We start from the raw sequence: 18,845 nt of genomic DNA on the forward strand, positions 1-18,845 counted from the left end.
CCAGAGCAAAAAGGGTCAGCTTTGCTGCCATAGGTCAGCTTGACCTCTTCTAGAACTTCCGTGATTGCAAGCCCACTCAAGGTGGTGTGCTCCGTGTGACTTCAGGAGGATCCTGCGTAGTCAAAGCTGTCACAGTGGTGTGCTCCGTGTGACTTCAGGGGGCTCCTGCGTAGTCATAGCTGTCTGGTGATCTTGAAGGACACATCCCTGGCCAACATAGTTTGTAAAATCTGCATCTTCCGAGGCGGGAGGACTCCGGACTCCTACTGATCCCTCTGACTCAAACCCTCAGCTGTCCCTGTCCACACCTCACCCGCCAGTCCCTTCCTCTATCACTGCCATCCTCCCCTGCTCTTCTCCAGCTCCGTCCCCACTGACCTCCACTCCACTCAGAGTAACTTTAGTGCTCTGTCACACTTGTCACATGCTCACTGCCTCCCCAGAAGAAGGTCTGAGCTTCTTTTGCCTGGTGTTCTGGAACCTTCCTGGTCTGACCCCTTTTCATCTCAAGCCTCAGCTGTCACAGCCTGGGCTCCATGAGGACACTCTAGACAAGGCAACTGCTTGCTCACTCTCTCTCTCTCTCTCTCTCTCTCTCTCTCTCTCTCTCTCTCTCTCTCTCTCTCCCTCTGTCTGTCTTTCCCATGCTATTTCTTGAAATAGAAGCACCCTCCCTCAGCAGCCAGGAACACCCTCCCTCAGGAGCCAGGAGCACCCTCCCTTAGGAGCCAGGAGCACTCTCCCTCAGGAGCCAGGAGCACTCTCCCTCAGGAGCCAGGAGCACCCTCCCTCGGGAGCCAGGAAGACTCTCCCTCAGGAACTAGCAGTATCCTCTCTCAAGAGCCATGTGGATCCAGGTGTTACCTCTCCGGGAAGTCCAGCTTGAATGTTCCCACTTGGACAAGACTAGAAGGTCCTCCATATCCCCATCCTCTTCAGGTCTTCTGTGCCACCCTGCCTTGACCTACCCTTCCTCCACTGTGACTTCCAGCCTCTAGGGAGGGTGTCTGGTTCAGACAGGATTCTGGAGTCCAAGCCAGAGTGGGTGCTAAATAAATCTCAGCAAGCCCCTGCCTCCACAGCTCCCCTGGCCTCCTCAGCATAGCTGCCATGCACCTGAGCACACAGAAGTTAGATTGGATTGGACTCAACATGGTGTGGGCCAGAACGGAGATCCTAGAACACAGACAGGACCAGAGGATCACATCAGGTTCTCTAGGGAGTGCTGTGGGATGTATGGCAAATGTGTTGCTAATTAATCAATAAAACACTGATTGGCCGTTGGCTAGGCAGGAAGTATAGGCGGGGCAAGGAGGAGAATAAAGCTGGGAAGTGGAAGGCTGAGTCAGAGAGACACTGCCAGCCGCCATGATGAGAAACAGCTTGTGAAGATGCCGGTAAGCCACGAGCCATGTGGCAGGGTATAGATTAAAGGAAATGGATTAATTTAAGCTGTAAGAACAGTTAGCAAGAAGCCTGCCACGGCCATACAGTTTGAAAGCAACATAAGTCTCTGCGTTTACTTGGTCGGGTCTGAGAGGCTGTGGGACTGGCAGGTGAAAGAGATTTGCCCTGACTGTGGGCCAGGCAGGAAAACTCCAGCTACAAGGGAGTAGGTGGATTTGGGTTCAAATACAGTCCCCACAGTGGCATGATTTGGGAAAGTCTTCCAACATCCGGGGCCTCAGTGTCCCCATCTATAAACTGGACATGGCCATAGCACACATTTTACTGGTTTCCAGTCTGCTGGCACTTTTATATACAAAGGCTTTGGTATCATGTGGCCTGTGGCTGTCACTCTATACAAAGTGAGACAAGGTAAGAAGGAAGTGGAGAAAGTGTCCTCTGATGACAGGTGATAAGCCTCCAAGGCTGGCCGCCTCCCCCAGGAGCCTCTGGAACTCAGCCTCAATCCGAGTACTTCGAGTACTTCGTGTTTCATTGTCCCCCAGTCCTCCAGCCTCCCTCCCTCTCACTGTGGGGACAGGTCATATGCTAAACAAATCCAGACTAGCAGAGAAGCAGCCCATTGCCTATCGTGAGATGAACAAAAAAAAAAAAAATGGAACTCAGCCATGAACAAGAGGGAGGACTGGCAGTCAGAGGGGCGGACATTGAAACTACAGCACCAGGAGAAGAAGTCAGGCAGTTAGATCATGCTCCCCGACCCCCGTTCACAGGTCCAGAGCAGGGGCATCTGTGGAGACAGGAGATGAGTGTGGAGACAGGGGCAGTGACAGCTAGGGAAACAGGATCTCAGAGGTGACTTAAACACTCTGCGGTTGCTATATGGTTGAATATGACAAAAGCCACCGAGCGGTGCTGTTTTAAACAACTGGATGCCAGAGTGTGCCACTTACAGCACCATCCTGCTGTCTTAAAAGCATAACAAGTGGGCAGGAGAAAATGGGCCCCCCAAGGGGAGTCCATGCTAGTCCACTCTAGACCTCAGAACGCCTTGCTATTCTACCACCAAGCCGCCTGGAAAGCTGTCCTCTGCCCACTGCAGGGGAGTGCTGGAAATCTGGGATTTGAGTCAGAGAGTTAACTGGCCCTGGCCTGCCTACCTGGCCACCCCTCAGCCTCCCAACACTCCAAGAACATGGGGATGCTGTCCCCCGGCCTGTCACTGGCTGCTCTCCCAGATGCTAAGAGTGGAATGGGAGGCTACCAAGCCTGCACCAGCCCCAGGCATGTCCCCACAGGTGTGGACACCCAGGCTCTAGAGGCCCACCTAACACTTCCTGGCCTTGTGCCCAAGCCAAGCCTGCATCCCCACCCTCAGGGCAAGCCTGGGCAGCTGGGAACACCTGCCCAGCAGTCAGAGATCTTTCGGGGTGCCTGGAGTGGTGTGGGGGTGGTGACCAGGTATAAGGGATGAAAAGCCAGTGGGGATACGGGTTTGTTCAATAGCATGGCATGCACACTAGGTTCCCGTGTGCCCCAAGGGTGTGACAAGAGTGCAAGAATGTGCAAGTCAGAGAAATCCTACGAAGGTGTGCCAGCTGGAGGGTGGTGGCATCGACCATGCCCCGCCTGGTCTTGAGGGAAGAGTGGAGAGGTGGGGTGCAGGTATGCATCTGGAGACACTGTCCGTTGGGACGTACGGCCAGCCCGTGAAACTGAAGACACCCCAAGGAAGAGTGACATTGGACTAGAACCAGTGAGCAAACAAGTGGGAGTCAGTGTGACCGCACTGTGTGGTGAGGGTGCACATTTCCAGCATCCCTTCCTCCCCCGTGGCGACCACCCTCTCGGCTGACGGTCCACTTCCTCCACTGTTTTCTCTCTCTTGACTCCCTTAATCTTCAAGCACTCAGAGCTCAGACTGGGTCCTCCAGGGGAGTCTGCTGCCTCTTACAGACTGTGGCACCTGGCAGAGCCTCAGTTTACCCCAAGTGCCGTGAAGGAAACATTATTTACTACCTCAGAAGCTGCCACGGGGGAAAGGTTAGAGCTGCAGGTAAAGAACTGAGCAGCCGAGTGAGTGGGTGGGTGAGAGAGTTAGTGAATGGGGGAGTGAGTGAGAAAATAAGTGAATGAATGAGTGAGTGAGGATCAGGTGAGTAGGGTGGGCAGCCCTCCTTCCACCTCTTCCTGTCCTGGCTGCACCCCTCCAGCCAAGGCCCAGAAAGGTCCAAGCTCTCACCTCTCCTTGCTTGCACAGATCAAGGAGAGGTGGAGACACCAAGGTGTTGGAGCCCTCCCTCCTGGGCAGGCAAAGGCAGGTCAGGAAGAACCAGGGATCCCAAGAGGTGATACCCAGAACCCCAGGTGCTTTGCCCCACAGGGACAGATGGAGCTTGGAGATTGGGGTGTGGGTTCGTTACTGACACGCATTCACTCAGTAAACTCCTTCTAGGCACAAATTCAATGCCAAAGCCCAGACCAAGTACTGAGGATGCCAAAGACTTGGTCCCCACCCTTGCCCTTGGGGATCTGGTGAAAGGTACAGTTTTAACCCATTATGTACAGAGACAGAATCCCAGAGGCTCTGAGGAAGGCCCCAGACCAGTGGGACCAGGAAGAGCTACCAGAGGAGGAGGCAGAGACAGAGAGAGCTTCCTGCCTGCCGAGGCTGGAGCTCAGATCTGCTCCCCCCCACACACAAGAATCACTGCAGAGAGGCTGGCTGGTAACATAGTCTCCTGAGTTCTTGGCTTGAGGGGCAGAGGCATGGCTGAGGCCATACTGCAAGCCACCTCTGAGTCCCTTCATCACCATCTATTTGAAGGTCAATTCCAGGCCCCCTTGTGGGGAGAAGACTAGGAAAAGGATAAGACTTAGGGCACCCCAAGATCCTCTCCCCCCAGATACTTCCACTTGAAGAATCTTTCCCAGATCTGCTGTGCATTATGGACTTTCAGGAAGAGCCTTAAACTCCCTTGAACCTCAGTCTCCAAAGCTGCAAAATGGGGTTGGTAGTGACATGAATCTCCTAGGAGAAAGCACTGAGGATGAGATCATCACACATAGCTGTGCAGCCTGACCCGGGCACTTGGCTCACCTAGGTGCTTGCTAAGTGTTTGCTAATGCCGTGCAGGTGAAATTAGCAACAGGCTCTGGGTGGGAGAGGGGCTGGCTTGCTGCATGCGCTGGTGTCCTGTGGTGTCAAGACCCTCACTACCCTAAAGATGACCCACTTCAAGCCAAGGGCACTCGGTCCCCGAGTAGGACAGCAGGAAGCAGTGAGGAGCAGCCTGCCTTCACTTGTACCATGTCCACCCTTCAGTGAACAGATGATAGAAGGGACTGAGAACAGATGAGCTGTTTGTCACCTTTACTGGGTATGGTGTGCTGAACTGCAAGTGTACGGTGTGGTACTTTTAACGGTGCCTGTGCAGAACCTTAAACAGTCACCTTGCAAATGCCTGAGAATTTAACAATTGGCCTCAACAAGCTGCCCGGCCAGGCCAGGTGGCTGATGTCAGCCTTGGAAAAGGGAGGTGGAAAGTCTCAAGTCCCAAATTGTTCATTGGATAAGGCTTTGTGTCCTAGGCCAATAAGACTGGGGGAGGGGGATGCAAGTTCCTCCCTGTAGGTGAAGAGAACAGAGACTTCTCATGATTTAAAAAACCGTCTTACACCAAACCAGTGTGCCAACCAAAATCAGTGTGCCGACTGTTTTTGCTTTTTCTCTATGCCAGGTCACTTTCTGCAAAATTGTGTATTAAAAACTGTTTCTTTTCACTGGTTTTTTAAATTTGCTGCCATCTTATTTCCAACAGTGTTCACGCAGTATGGCACACCATTACCTTCGCATAGGTATCCTATCTGCCTGGAAGGCCCTCCCAGTGTCTCCTTCCTTTGGTGACATCTGGGGAACACCATCTGCTGGATCCCTCCATGTTGACTTAATCCAGCCATTAGCCTTTCACTAACCCAGCTTGGCTTTAGAGGTAGATGGTTTTGTTTCATTTTTTGAAAATAGATTCTTCTCTCATGCAATACATCCCAACCACAGTTCCCCCTCCCCTCCATTCCTCCTAGGTCCCCCACCCATCTTCGCTCCCAACCCCCATCCACTCCCCCTCTGCTTCCCTTTAGAAAAGAGCAGCAGCCAGATAGGACAAAACAATATACAATAAGAGAAGATGGAAGCCCTCACACCGAAGCTGGGCATGGCAACCTAGTAGGAGGACAAGAGTCTCAAGAGCAGGCAAAAGAATCAGAGATCCACCCACTCCCACTGTTAGGAGTCCCACAGGAGCCCCAAGCTAACAGCCATAACAAATACTCAAAGGACCTGATGTAGACCCACGCAGGCCCTGTGCTCACTGCTTCAGTCTCGGTGAGCCTGTATGAGCCACACTTAAGTTGATTCAGTAGGCCATGTTCTCCTGGTGTCCTCCATCCCCTCAGACTCCTGCAGTATTTCCTCTTGTTCTTTCATGGGGTTCCCCAATCTCTGGAGGGAAGGGCCTGATGGAGACCTCCAATTTAGACCTCTGTATAATTGTCTGGCTGTGGGTACAGAGAATTCTCAATAGTAGAATCTCAAATGGATGAGAAACACTTAAAGAAATGTTCAACATCTTTAGCCATCAGGGAAATGCAAATCAAAACTACTTTGAGATTCTATCTTACACCTGTCAGAATGGCTAAGATCAATAACACAAGTGACAGCTCATGCTGGCAAGGATGTGGAGCAAAAGGAACACTCCTCCATTGCTTGTGGGAGTGTAAACTTATACAGCCACTATGGAAATCAATATGGTGGTTCCTCAGAAAATTGGGAATCAATCTACCTCAAGACCTGGCTATACCACCCAAAGAATGCTCCATCCTACTACAGGGACACTTGCCCAACTGTATGCATTGCTACTTTATTCATAATGGCCAGAAACTAGAAACAATCTAGATGATCTTCAACTGAAGAATAGATGAAGAAAATGTGGTACATTTACACAATGGAGTATTATTCAACTGCTAAAAAAAAAAAAAAAGTGACATTATGAAATTTGCAGGCAAATGGATACAACTAGAAGAAAAATCATTCTGAGTGAGGTAACCCAGACCCAGAAAGACAAATATAGTATGTATTCACTTATAAGTGGATATTAGCTATTAAGTAAATGATAATCAAACTGTATTCCACAGACCTAGAGGTTAAGTAAAGAGGAGGGCTGGGGATGGGGTGGGCGGGGTATGGATCTCCCTGGGAAGGGGAAATGGAGACAGGAGTAGAAAGGATCAGATTGGGGCCAGGGCTAGAAGGAGAGAGTGCGGGGAGATACAGCTGGAATTGGGGGTCACTAGGGGGTAGCATGGAAACCTAGTGCAGTGGAAGCTTCCTGAAATCTATGAGGAGGACCCTAGTGAGGACTCCTAGCAATGGAGGAAACAGTCTAAACTGGCCATCTTTTGTAGAGGTAGATGTTTATGGCTCCATTTGGAAGATGAGAAAACTGAGCTTTGGCAAGGTCTGTCAACTGGATGGTGGTCTTCCTGGATGGTCCCTAGAATATGTCACTCAACCACAAGTGAATTCAAGCCCTTCTCATGCCTGTGGTCCCAGCTCTGGGCTTCCATTCAAACAGATCCCACACCTTTTTGCCCAAGTGCAGTTATCTGGAGTTTCTGGGGGGGCGGGATGGGGAGTTGGTTGAAACTACATAGAGCTGTGCATCCAGGGACACCCCAGAATCTACTGCGGAGAGCTGGGAGGGCTGCAGGGAGGACCATGAGCAGGGCCATGCTGATCCTGTTTGCAACCTTGGGGGGAAGCTACAGAGGAATGTAAGCTATGAGGGAGGAGGGGAGAGCAGGCCCGGGCAGTGCAGGGGCCTCGGAGGAGAAGCTGGGGGGAGGGGCCTTGGCAGCTTGGCCTGGGTGGCCAACCCAGGTGATACTCTGATCCATCCATCATGGAGCCGGATCCCAAGTGAGCCCTGGAGGGCAGAGTCCCCACAGATGTCAACTGCCTGGTAAGTATTCCGTGCCCTCAAACCTCAGGCTCTGCTGAGCTAGGGAGGTGGGATGAGACCTCAGCCCAGTCACTCTCTGGAATTACAACCTCCAGCATGACAGTCTCCAGCTACAGCCTCAGTTTTCCTTCTGTACACCTCCTACCACCACCACCCACACAATATGGTGAAAGGCACAGGTAATAAAAAAAGTGGTGTCCAGAGAAGTCTGAACCACCATGGTAGAATGAACAGCATCCCCACCCCGAGGTGTACACCTGGACCCGGATTTTCTCTGGTATTATCCCTCCTGCTGCCCTCTCCCACCCTGCCATCTTCCCCTCACCATGGCCTTGGTGATATAAGAGCTTTGAATAGAGAGGAAGTCAGCCTCTATAGATTGGGTTTTCCTAAGAGTCCACAGCTCAGCAGCTAGTGACTGGTTGGTTACCTGGCTCTGCCCTGGGAGCTGACTCTCGAGGATCCCTTGGCTTAAGAGTGGAGTTGGGCTTAGTGGCAGAGTGTTTGCCCAGTATGCCCAAGGCCATGGGTTCCATTCTCAACCAGACTCTGGCTTGAAACTAGATCTTCTAGGTCTAAAACACACATGGTGTGGCTCTGACTATAGCTTGTGGACTGCCTGAGCCCAGCACAGACCCTGAGGTGCTCAGCACATTCTGGTCTATTGTCCTTCCCTTCTCTCTTCTCTCCTCCCTTCGAAAGATGTGTGCTTCTCCCATCCACAGGAAACTGAGCCAAGATAGGAGTCATATGCAGGGAGACACAGAGTCAAGACCAGGTCCCAGACAGTCACATTCTAAACCTCTACTCCCTCTGTAAGGCCCCCATGGTCTTCAACAATCACATGCAGCCCTTTCATTCTATCAGGTGCCTGACCAAGACTTAGGACTGGGGCCTGGGAGGATGAAAGAGCTCTTCATCTTGTCTAGGTCAAGCCAATGGTGTTGCTAGTGATGGTAGTGATAGTGGTGATGATGGCGGTGGTAGTGACGATGATGATGATGATGATGATGATGATGATGATGATAGTGGTGGTAGTGGTTATGATGATGATGACAGTGGTGGTAGTTGTATGGTAGTAGTAGAGTTGGTGGTGATAGTGGTGATGATGGCGGTGGTAGTGATGATGATGATGATGATGATGATGTTGGTGGTGGTGGTGATAGTGAATGAATGGGAGGATGCATGTATAGATGGATGGATGACAGATGAATGAATGGGAGAATGGATGGGTAGGTTGATGGATGATAGGTGAATGGGTGGGTAGGTGGGTTGGAGAGAGGATGGATGGATGGATGTGTTAGAAAGTAAGTGGATAAATAGGAGGATGGAAGGATGGATTGAAAGATTTATATATGGATGGACGGATGGATGGATGGATGGATAGATGGAACTATGAGAGGATGGATGAATAGATATATAGCAGGATGAGTGGATAATGGGAGGATGGGAGATAGATGGATGGTAGGGAGGAAAGATGGAAGGATAGGTAGATGGATGGATGGATGGATGGATGGATGGATGGATGGATGGATGGGAAAGTGAAAGGATGGGTAGGTAGGTAGATTGATGAGTATATGAGAGTTCAATGGTGGAAGGAAGGAAGGAAGGAAGGAAGGAAAGAAAGAAGGAAGAGGGAGCTATATAGTTGGATGGATTAATGGATGGATGGAAGAGTAGCTGAGTTCATGAGCAAATCTCTCGCTCCCAAATAGAAATCTGTGCATGGTGGCATGTGCCTAAAACCCCAGCTCTACAAAGGAAGAAGCAGGGAGATCTCAGGGGCTTGCCTCCCAGCCAGATTAGCCAAATTGGTAAGCTTCAGGCTCAGTGAGAGACCCTGCTCACAAAGAAGGTATTATGGAGTGAGCCATGAAGATAAAGTCACTTGCTGCCAAGCCTGACCACCTGAATTTGATCCCCAGGACCCACAGGGTGGAAGGAGAGAACCAACTCTTACAAGTTCTTCTCTCACCTCCACAGATGTGCTGTGGAACATGCACACACAGACAGACACACTCATGCAGATACATTCAGTAAATAAATGTAAAAAGTAATAAAAAGTGGAGAGTAATAGAGGAAGACAGTGGACATTGACCTCTGACCTCCACATGCACCTACACACTTACGTGCACACATATGAACATAAACCATACACATGTACACACACACACACACACACACACACATATGAAACTGTGACTGTAGTCCAGGTATACAGGGTCATTCCAGTACTGGCTGTCATGGGTGGTATGATCTCCTCCCCTCTGAACCTCAGTGGAGGTGAGAATGCCCACTTCTAAGGTTGACATGGGACTGTAGGGACCGTATTTAAAGCCACTGGTACCTGGCGCTCCCTGTAGGAATGAGCCCAGAACAGCCTTTGCAGGCAGGCAGTCCCTTTGGGCACCTCACCCTATGCTCACCATGGTATCTACATGCTCATGGTATCTACACAGTTCCCTCTGTGTCCTGCTTCAGGAGACTGGTCTGCCAGCCCTCCACTCATCTGCAAGGGTCACAGGATTCCCAGGGGACCTCCAGGTGTGCACATCTGAGACTCCTCCCCAAGGCTCTGCCAGCTGCTGGCGGGTAGTGGGACTGGGTATGAGGGCGGTGAGGGCTGGGCCTCGAGTCACTAAATATTTGCTTTCTTACAGAACTACTTTCTTCTGAATCTTCACTCATTTGTATAGAATTAGTCAGCATCTGGCCCCCAGCTGCTCAAAGAGGACTTTAAGGTGGCGGGGTGTGGTATCACACACATGTGCTCACACATAAACACACACACACACACACACACACACACACCACACAGTGGGCAAGCTTCGTGCCAGCTCTGACCCCTGACCTCTGTGTCCATATCCTAATGGACAAGCCCAGAGACTCCAGGGAAGGTCTTCAAGACAAGCCGTCCAACTCTCTGGCAAGAGTTCCAGAAAAGTCCATGGAGATTACAAAAGAGTCAAGTTCAAGTGCCAGGCTTGCTCTCTGACCTTGGACACGCCGCTTCCTCTGCAGGAGTGTAATCATGTACGTGATTGGCAAGCGAGCCATGTTGCCTTGGTCTCCAATGCCTGAGTTTATGTTGATTGGGTCAGTAAGCACCAGCAGGCACGTATCGGGTAGCTCAGGGAACATTAGTCCTGCTTTCTAGGCCTTGGTATCTACACTTGTACAATGGGCAGGTCAGAACACAGCTTCTGACATTCCTCCCATGCCTACCATGCACGTGTTGCAGTGGTGAAAATCATGCAGCTCGCAGCTAAAAAGTGAGAGGGATGGCGTTCTTGAGGAGGCTGTGCCTAAGCAAAAGGAATGCCCGTCTAAGAGTGAAATACTCCTGTATGGGAAAGACCGCGATGCAAGGCCAGCCTATGCACTCTCCCTGTTAGCTCCCTGCATGTGGCCTGATTGTGTTAACACTTTACCCCCATTGTTCCCATGTCGAACACAGTAGTGATGCCCCTAGCTTCCTGGGTTGTATAAGTATTAGGGAGAAGGTTCCTCCAGAAGCCACCCTCATTCATTCACCATTCATTCATTCATGGAGAGCCCATTAAAACCTGGAGTGTCACTCGAAGGGAGGCACACCAGGAGCTCAGCCCGCGAGGATCTGGTTTATTAGTGTCTCACATTCCAGGGAGAGACAGGAAAAGGCACTAAATTAAGACCAAGGCACAGGAAGATGTGACAGAGTGGCCCACAGGGTCTCTAGGAAAGCTGACTTGGGAGGTGACATTTGAGCCAAGCCCCTCCAGTAAGTGTGGCTATGCAAGGATCAAAGGAAACATCACCAAACAGAGAGAGTCTGTGCAAAGGTCCTGAGGCAGAGATTAGCTTGGGAGAGGTGGGAAAAAGTCACCAGGAGGCTGCAGCTTGTGAAGAGTGAGGTTAAAGAAGGCATTGTGAGGGGGCTGGCAGCAGACACCTGTCACCAAACCTATCCCCAAGCACCATCCCCGAGATCCACACTGTGGGAGGAGAGAACACACACACAAATAAATAAATGTAATTAATTTTTAAAATATTATGAATAATTTTCAGAGGTAAGTTTTTTTAAGAAAGAGGAAAACAAACCACCACGGGGTGGGGCCAGGCTCTTAGAAGTTTCCCTGACCCTCTGCCCCTGGGGACTAAGGGTCCATGGGAGGAACAGGGCCTCCTGGGAGGCTTTCAGGCCTGGGTTGGTTGCTGGAAACACTCACCCCATGAATGGGGATTAGGCAGGCTGCAGGGCAAGACTGGGATTAGGGCGAACCTCTGAAACACAAAGCCAGACCGGTCTCCCCACGCCCCGGCTGCTGCCCCGGAAAAGCCCTCAGCTGACCCTAACTCCAGGCAGGTGCCGGGCCTTTGTCTTTTCCTGCCCATCTTCTGAGAGGCCTGGAGGCCAGGGAGGGGAGAATGCAGGCAAAGCTCCGTGTGGGGGTCTCAACGTGGCCACCCCCAGTCTTTCCCTTCCCACCTCTGACCCTGTCAGAGTCCTTCAGGCCAGTGGGTACCTCACCAACAAATGTACCCCAGCCAGCTGCGAGGCCACCAGGGTCCACACAGCATATTCCTTTAGCTTGCTGCTAAGGTCTCATGTACAAAACACAATCGTAAACACATCACTGACAAGCTTTCACTCATGCAAGCAGTTCTCACAACCTCCTTCTGTTCGTCCCGGCCACTGTCCACGGTTGACTGCCATCCTGACTTTTGAACTGTAGATGGCTTTACTGAGCTCCGGCTGTGTGTGAGTGCGACCACTTCCTTCACTTGACTAATCTGTAAGTTTTGGCCATGCAGGGACATTTCATTCCTTCTCACTGCTGTGTAGTATTCCATCCCCAGGACCACACCCCCAACCAGTGTTGATGGACATGTGAGCGGTTTCCTCCAACACAAGAGCAGTGGTTATTTGTAGCTGTGTAACAAATGATCCCTAGCTTCCCAACCCGAAATGACAATGAGCATTTGTCATTGTCCCTCTGGTCAGGATCCTAAAGACCACAAGCTGGGCATCTCCGGGATGGCTCTTCCTCCTAGGCTGCAGAGAGGATGGCAGCCACAGCTGTCGTCATTGAAGGCCGGCCTCGGACAGGGATATCTGCTCCCAAGACTTTCTCCTCTGCTGTGGGGGTTGATCGGAGGCCTCCCAAGTGACTACCTGAGTAACCCAACAGGTTTCTCCCAAGTAAGGGATAGAAAACCTCGAGAAAGGAACTCCAAGGCCTTTGGCAACCTATCTCGGGGTCCCAAAGGTCGTTCCCATTGTATCCCAGACAACAAGGAGTCTATTCCCAGTCCCTTCCCAAAGTAGGGAGGGCACTTCCTTCACGAGCACTGTGACAGAGCACCGCATCAAACCACTCTGTGTATATAAAGTTTGATGTGCTGGGTCCCTGCCTATTCTCTGCCACAGCCACCACTTCACTCCAATGGCCCCGCAGCCACTACAACCTGCTGCTCTCTCTGAGACACTCCTCAAGCCCCACGGGCTCCTGCATGTGGGACAACAGCCATGTCGTCCTCACTGTCTCTTCTCAATACAGGATTCCACCAGAGAAGCCCCCATCCCCAGTTGCCAATCCTAGGTCCCTTTAGAGTGCCATGCAGGTGCGACTCTACCAAGAATCAAGCTAACTTCCTGACAAACTCCATCTTGCTGGATACGGCCAAGAAGCTCAGTTAGCCTGCCCTGATCACTCAGTTCACCTCATCTGCTATGGCACCCTAGGTATACAGGACCCAGATTCCCCTTATGTCCTGCTGGAATGCTGGTGCCAGCCTGGCCTCCCAACACCTGGCTTCTCCTTTCCAGGAAACCCAGAAAGAGCTCAGTGGCTGAACTGTGCCATGTGGCCCGTGCATAGCAAAGGTCAGGCATGGCTCTGCCTTTACTGTTCCTGACGCTAGTACCTGGTGACAGCTCTTGCCCCACCAAACACCAGGACAGCAAGAGCTAAACCCACCACCTAGGGCTGGGTTCTGAGGGGTGAAACCCCCGGAGCAGCGGCATCTGCTGCTGGAGGGAGAGACGGACCCACGGGTGTCAGGGCCAGCCAGTGCTTGGGCCGTCTGTCTGTAAGTAATAATCCGATCTGCTTCATGTTGTTCAATGAAAGGCACATATTCCTTAGTGGCTTCTGGGTTCCTCTCAAATTCTGGGTGTCCCTGCCTGACCACAGGACCCATTAGACTGCCTACACCAAATGAAATGGAACTCAACCCTGCCTTGCTGTGTGACTTGCACAGGGCAGTCCGCCTTCTCTGTCCTTCAGCTTCCCAGGTAGATAAGATTAGACCTCCATGGTCCCCAAGAGAAATGAGGGGACAGATGCCACATCCTACCTCAGGACTGGGCCTGTGACCTTCCTCAAGGAGACAGTCTCGGCACTATACCTCCCAGCTGTCTCTCCAGCCCCATCCCTCCTCCTCCCCCTGTTCTAGTTCTGATGGGGGCAAAACCCCTGTGTGTTTCCCTCCCTGTCACCCTGTCCTGTCACCCAGATGCCTCCAGGGACCAACCGTGGGAACTCAGCCAGTCTTACCACAGGTACTACCAGGCACCAGAGCAGCTGCCACTGCAGGGTGAGCCCCTCTGTCCACCATTGCTGCCAATCTCTGGGTCCCTATGGCAACAGGCACCAGACCAGACTCATGTGGATCCACCAGCAGGCTGGAGAAAGGCATCCGTTTCCCCGCCAGGTGAAGGTGCTAAGGATCCAGATAGATCGTCATTGGTCAAGGTCACATGATGGGACCTGCGTGTGCACACTGCAGCTGCCATCCCTCTTGACCCTGTGTCCTGTGCCCGAAGCTAGACAGGATGTCACTTCATCCCCTCCGCACACCCGTAGGGAAGGAGTGAATGGCTGACGTTTGACAGGTGCAGAAGAGGAGGCCCCAGAAGGTGGAGCTGGATGCCCACAGCCACAGCTAGGGCCACAGTGTGACAGCTCCTGGATCAGCCCAAGCCACAGCACACAGCTACAGCCCCGGGGCCCACCATGGCCACTACCACCCCAAGTCTTGCAGTAACTTGGCTGGGACCCCTCGCATCTGCCGACCTAGTCTTTCCTTACCTGGCCTCCGGGGCACCCGAGGCCCAAGAGGCCTCCACCTCAGGTTCCCAGGCCCCCCGGCTCGTCTTCTTTACTCCTTTCACTCTGAGCCAAGCAGGTTAAAAACATGCCAAAAATGAGCTGCCTCTCGCTTTAGTGCACTCGGATAATGTGTGGCAAAGAAGGCTGCATTAATCGCCCGGGACCTACATTTTTCAGTGACATTAATCTCTAGCCGGAAAAGCCTCTCTGGACGGCTCTTTTCTGTGCGAAGGCACTTAGCGCTGGCCAGGAGCAGAAGGGGCCTGCCTGGAATTCCTCCGACACACGGCACCACACCCACCAGCCTGGCCCAGCCCAGCAGCTTCCCTGGCTGTGGCTTTAGCAGGAGGAATGCCTGCAAAGGACACAGGAATGGGGGAGGGCAGGGTGCCCATCTATCCAGCGTGTGGGGTGTGCACAGATGGAGAGGAGAAAACTGGGTTCTAGTGTGCATGGTGTCCCCATACCTGTCTGCTCTCTGGGAAATGGGTGTGTCTTTGTGCACCAGGACACGCATACTAGTGACCCTGAGACACTGTGTACACGTGTATGCACCATGGTGTGTGTGTGTGTGTGTGTGTGTGTGTGTGTGTAACTGAACATGTGCATTGTCAGCTGAGTGTGAGCAGAGGTGTATGCAGACCTGTTGAGAATGTGTGTGCAAGATAGACCAGGTGTGTATGTTTGGAGACGGTCTATGTAGTGTCTCTGTGCATATAGGAGCAAGATTCTGGAAGAGGACATTTGTAGGCACACCAGTGACTGTGAGCCAAGTAGGGTGTGCCTGAGTGTGCACAGGGGTGGAAGGCAGTGGCCTGGCCTGTGAGTGACCAGCAGAATATGAAACCCCATATACTCATGCACTGTACATTTGGATCACTGTGGCCACAGGCTAGGTGACAGGAGACAGTTATGAACACGGACATTGTGAACACAGCAGCTGAGGGCATGTCTCTTGTAACTCCATACTCAGCTTCCTCTTGATGACATTGACATTGGAATGTGTCTCCTCCCGCCAGGGGAATCTCATCCAGAGAGCATACTGCTGAGGAGGACAGGATCCATCCCCATCCAACCAGATCCCATGAGTGCTTCTTTTCCTGTACATCAATGTTTCTAGGGGTACCCCCAAAGTCACCTCCAATCAGTGTGCTACAGCACAAAAGGTTAGAACATAGATTTAGAGAGGGAAGAAGAGATGGATGGGTTGGGGGGCCTTAAAGCACCCCAGTGTTGTCACCCCAATAGATGATGTCCTTCTGATCTCTGGTGCTAGTCAATTCTACAAAAATAAAAACATCTGCTTAATGGCTTACATAGGCATAGACGTGGCCGTGAGGTTCTTGGCATTGAGTGGGTCATACCCAGCTGCAGTGGGATCCACAACCCAGAGCTGCAGGCACAATGGTCCAGGAAGGTGACAACAGGGGAAAGCCCAGCTGCAATCCTACCACAGGTCTATGTGTCCTTAGACAAGTGACTTAACCTCTCCGGGCCTCAGTGCTCACAGTAAAATAGGGACTGTGCTGGCACAGCCCTGAGTTTTGTGGTAGGGATTAAACACTCGCAAGGGCAATGTAAAATCCAAGGACCCTTGCTAATTCATATGCAAAATGCTTGGCACAGGGCCCGACACCACTAATTAGTTTTTTAACACTTGTGTCTAGAGAGAAACTTAGTCCCGAGGGGCAAGGAATCAGGGATGGCTGTCCTCTACACAGGAGCACTGGGTTTGGCAGCCACTCTCCATCCTGAGAGAGTGGGAGAGGACACAGAAGATACCTTGGCCTCAGTTTACTCTTCTGTACACCTTGGGTAATCTTCCCTGGGTCCCAAGTCCCCAGGAAGAAGACAAGATGAGAACATGTCCATGTCTGAGCCAGAAGACGACCCCCAACAGCAGGATTCGGGATACGGTCACCATCTTTGGCAGCCCTACTGAGCTAGCTATGTCCGGCCACACATCATGGCTTCAGCTCATGCTGTCCTTGCAGTCATGAGTACTACCAGCCTGGTCTACAGACGGTCAAGCTGAGGCTCAGAAAGGTCTGAAGGCTTGCTCAGGCCACACAGCTAGAAACTGTTCGTGTGCTGAGCGGTAGAGGTGCACGCCTTTAATCCCAGCACACTCAGGAGGCAGAGCCAGGATCTCTGTGAGTTCGAGGCCAGCCTGGTCTACAGAGTGAGATCCAGGATAGGCACAAAAACTATACGGAGAAACCCTGTCTTGAAAAACAAACAAGAAAGAAAGAAAGAAAGAAAGAAAGAAAGAAAGAAAGAAAGAAAGAAAGAAAGAAAGAAAGAAAGAAAGAAAGAAAGAAAGAGAGAAAGAGAAAGAAAGAAAGAAAGAAAGAAAGAAAGAAAGAAAGAAAGAAAGAAAGAAAGAAAGAAAAGAAAAGAAAGTGTTCATGCGACCCATCCCACGGGAGTCCAGATGGTCAGGGCAGAAGGGCCTTCAACAACTTTCAGCCCACAGGGGTGTGGGTTCAGATAGCTGGGAGAAAGTCTCACAGACATGAATGCACAAAGGCCCTGCGGCAGGAGGCAAGGCTGCACACTCACCTGTTGCCGAGGGAAGGAGAGTCTGCTGGAGAGGGGTTGGCCCTGGATGCCTTAGTCCCACAGAATGTCAGGAACCACAGAAATGGATCTGAATGTCAAACAGGGCACTGGGAATGTGAAAGTGACCAAGAGTTGGTCTAAGGCACTGTTTCTCAACCTTCCTAATGCTGCAGCCCTTCAGAGTTCCTCACGTTGTAGTGACCCCCCACCATAAAACTGTTTCATTGCTACTTCATAACTGTAATTTTGCTACTGCTATGAATCATAATGTAAATATCTGATATGCAACCCCAAAGGGTCATGACCCACAGGTTGAGAACCATCGTTCTAAGGAGACAAGTATTGCTGGTCTGCAAAGCTCAGATCAGACCAGAGGGAACTCTAGAAGTTGGAGTCTGTTAAGAAGTGACCACATCAACCAGGGAAGAAGAGACAATGGCCTGGGCCAGGCAATGGCCAGCTATGGATGAGTGGATAATATGCTACTGGGCGTGAAGCAAGCCTGTCAGCCCAGCATCTGAAAGAGAGAGGCAAAGTGGATCAGGAGTTCAAAGTTATCCTTGGCTACATAGTAAGTTTAAGGCCAGCCCTGGGCTACATGAGACCCTGTCTCAAAATACAGGCAGAGAGAAAGGGAGGGAGGGGGAAGGAGAGAGGAGATAGATAGATAGACAGACAGACAGACAGATGATAGATAGATGATAGATAGATGAGAAGGTGTTGGGAGAATCCCTTGGTCCCTTGGCGGGTGACACACAGAAGACTGTATGCTTTCTGCTTCCAATATCATGGGCAGGATGTGGAGACTCAAGGCTCAGTCAGAGTCTACCCACTGATACCCTGTACCCCCCAGGGGGCCTGCAGTGAGTGACCCACTCAAGAGTTAGGGAATGGGGAATGGCTGCCCGGCTAGCATGGGAAAGTTGGTGCAGCCCTGGTGGCCTGCATTTCCAGACCTGCCATGGAGTGTGCCTGGACAAATCCCATGCAGCCCTCAAGGAAGGCAGAAGAGAGGAGGAAACAGAGGCCTTGAGAGGTGGAGCTGCCCAGGGTCTCTGGGGTAACATGTGAGGATGCTGTGTCCTGAACCCCAAGTATCATCCCAGCTCCAAAACTCAAGTCCCTAACTGAGCCTGTCAGCAGACAGGACAGAAGATGATGGAGGAGGACCAGGGGAGTGGAAGGACTCAGAAGCCTGAGGGACACTCAAGCCAAGAGAAGGAGGTTCTAAAAGGCAGTGGTCTTCAAGATCTACAATAGAGGCCATCTTACACAGTGTGTAGAGGGCAGAGGTCTTCAGGGGTCACATGTCACAAGGTAAGTCTGAGTTCAAACCAAAAGGATACCAGGAACCACACAAGGACTTGGGGCATGAAGACACATTCCAGATCCTTCTCAATAGAAGGGCCCTGTCCCAAGCTCAGGTCTTCTGGCTTCCTGTGACTTCAGCAGTCAGCTTCCTGCACAGTCCCACTGACCAAGCCATGTGAAACACCATGCAGCAGGATTCAGCAGTGGGGGAGGGGGGTGGGGTCTCCTCTGGGAATAAGAACTCAAGTCAGCTCCCAGACAGCCAACACACCAAGGCAGCCAGATGGCACCACAGAGACCCCTGTCCCTGGTAGTCTCCTCCCTGGCTGCCAAGTAACATCAAGGGATGTTTTTACTAAGGGATAGGGCCTGGGGAGCTGACCCATAAGGCAGTACCAGCCATCCATCACCCGGGAGGAAGCCATGCTGGTGGGTAACTGGACCCTCTGCT

The sequence above is a fragment of the Peromyscus eremicus genome, chromosome 2 (genome assembly GCF_949786415.1).
Source record: "Peromyscus eremicus chromosome 2, PerEre_H2_v1, whole genome shotgun sequence".
NCBI lineage: Eukaryota > Metazoa > Chordata > Mammalia > Rodentia > Cricetidae > Peromyscus > Peromyscus eremicus.